This window comes from Typha latifolia, chromosome 5, assembly GCF_019914945.1.
Source record: "Typha latifolia isolate L0001 chromosome 5, TyphaL0001v2, whole genome shotgun sequence".
Taxonomy (NCBI): Eukaryota; Viridiplantae; Streptophyta; class Magnoliopsida; order Poales; family Typhaceae; genus Typha; species Typha latifolia.
Genome location: NC_133090.1, coordinates 14485926 through 14488951, shown reverse-complemented (window position 1 = coordinate 14488951; position 3026 = coordinate 14485926).

Here is a 3026-nt window from a genome sequence, read left to right as displayed (position 1 = left end):
GATTAATATTTGTATTTATATAGTAATAATTAAATATCACTCTCTTCTCAAAAGTACATATATAATTTTTTCTATCTGTATAATATGGTGTAATAAAGTCTGTCACCCTCCCTACTTTATCTTATATATTCTATGTATTGGGTTAGCACTAACTAAAATGGCAACTTAAGTTTACATGGCTTTCTTGGATACGAGATTAAACCATAGTAGCTGACTTACTATATATAGCTCCACGTACTATACAGAAGTATGTATTGGTATAGTGAAGCCTCTCTAGATAAATGCTTGATTCACTCTACTGCTCCTTCTACTTCCCTTTGTGTGCATATTTAGGCTAACAGTTTAATGAATCACAAAGCCATGAGCTCTGTAACATTATTGTTGTCCTGCAGGATGGTGTTGCTTGGCATAGCGTCGATGATCTTTTGATCATCGAGCTGGTCCCCGTTGATAGTTGGATCGATATCTGGTATATGTTTCAGCTATGATTTGTCTTACTATTAATTATGCCAGCTGGATAATATCAGCATTGGCATTTAGAGTATGCCCGAAGATCAAATGTTACATCGAGAAACAGTGCTGGAATCTCTGTACCCTTTTGCTAGCTATATATATATATATAAGCAAGCAGAGGAAGCTTATTGCCTGCCTCGCTTTTCTTCGAATTCAATGCACTACTAATAAAAGTTGTAAAGCAATTAAGGCCGATTAATACATCTATAAAGTTAGCTATTCGGAAGATGCTCTTTTTTTTTCTCTCTCTCTCTCTCTGTTTTTAAAGATTAGTTGCTTAAAGTAAGTTGGATTCTTTTGGAATATTAATAAATGAAGGCTATATTGTTTTGTATCATCTTCTTTATATCATAAATTGCACTATGTCTGGTGGAATTGAGTGATGTTCCAGACAAGTTATGGATTGGTTCTCATTCAAAGAATGCCTCGGCCAGACAGTATCTATCACTTTAGCAGGTGATCAAATATCTTGTATCTTAAAAATAAAACTCTCAAGTTCAGTACCTTTCTCACTAACTTGATATGTATTTTTAATCATGTCATTTCAGAGTGTCATTATTCTTTATATATCTTTCTTTTGAGTGCTTGCAATCTGTGACTGGTCAGAAAAGAGATAGCTTTACCAACACACATCTCAGTTCATCCTGCAGGGGCAGCAGGATGGTAAGCTTTTGAATCATGCCTCACTTTTATACCAATGATCTGCTTCCGTCCATATCATACTTATTTAATAATTTCCAAAAACATATCTGGATTCAGTGTACGTGGTTATTGTGATGATTGGACGCGTGCGTTTATAGTTAAGTGATCCAATCTTCTAGTTTCAATCACCCTGTGTGCATTTACATGATACCAGTACTATTGTTTCAGTTGTAAGTTGTACTTTCAGCAACCAATAATCATGAAATGGACGAACTTTATTGTTAATGTATCTTAAACTTGCCTTTACCGTCAACCTAAACCATATTATGTCAGCTTGGTCAATTCTTTCTCATATGCCGGATTCAAGTGATCAGGAAAACTCTTCAGTGATCACAGCAAAACCTGGCATTAGATGAGGCGGCTTATTATTATGGCTGGTTGTGGTTATTAGTGGTGAGTTGTAATTCACAACATTGCATCCTTCAGGATGCTGTTATCTTCATTGTTCTTCTTTATCAATTGTGCCTTGGATTTGTGTCAGTAGAATATTAGAACAACTAAGCTCCGTCATCTCTTCTTCAGTAAGCCTAAGTGGTATGGTGCATCACCGTTCTGTCTTCTCCAGCTTCCGCTGCTTGCTGTGATTGGTGTATAGAACTAGTATCTTCTTGTAGCCTTTCAGACTGCCATTGGAAAGCACTGGTCTGGTTTTACCGGTCTTGTGCCGTCGCGTCGCCGCCGTGCGTCATTGTGGACTTTCCTTCTCTTGCGTACCGGTCGTGTATGCCTTCGATGGGTGAAGAAGTGCCGGATAATCATCCCTGCTAACTCCACACGAAATACAGATGTAAACTATATATGTTCCCAGTACAGTGAAAGATGCTCAGAAGGCTTGACAAAGGAGTGAGTAATAATGTCTTCATTGAAGCTTTTCTTTTTGCTCTTAGAATTTTCATGCTAAATGGCATTCAGTGATACCAAGCATTACAGTAGCTATATAATATCTCTTACATTTGATAAATTTTCTATCGGAAGTAGCAGATTTACGTCATGGTGCTTATGATTTGTTACAACACATTTGGCTTACTTCTTAAGTTTTGCACCACCACAGTAAGAGACATGCATCTGTAGCCTGCTGACAGGTAAACAGTCTATCCTTATGTATAATTCTTCATATATCCATTTTCCTCATTATTTATTGACAGCAAACCTATAATATACTGGTCTCTGAAGTATTGGGTATGTGGTGTAAATTCTCTGTAATTCATAAATTGCCTCGCTTGCCCTTTGAAGAAACAATAAAAGGTTGCAGTTCCTCCCTGATGTGCAGCATCTTGCGAAAAAGCGATGCAGATACCTTACATTCAACTGTCGTTTAATATTCATTTATCCATGCATTAAAGATTACGTGGAAAACAGCAAACAGAGATGACCTTTAATTAAGCATAAATTGTTGCAGTTATGGAGATAATTATCAGAAATCCTTGATTACCTGGTAGCCTCTCGGATGGGTGTAGCAGATCCCATTCTCAACGCCGTCGGCAGGATAAACTCGTCGATAAGAGGTGAAGCTTCTGCGACTCGGGCCTCGCCTTACCTTCCTCCAGAATGCTCCGAGCAGTTCCAGGTCAGGTCGGATCGAACACCGCAGCCGGGCAGGCGACAAATCTTGGATGGCAGTAGCATTACATCCTGACATATTATCCATGTTGTTGTTAACTCTACATATCTTATTTAGATAAACCTACCCGAATATGTTTAATTTATTCTTTCTTTTCTTTAATCTATTTCACTATTACAAGATATTATATATATATATATATGTATATATTCTTACACATTAAAATTACTATGAAGAAAATGAGGTGAAG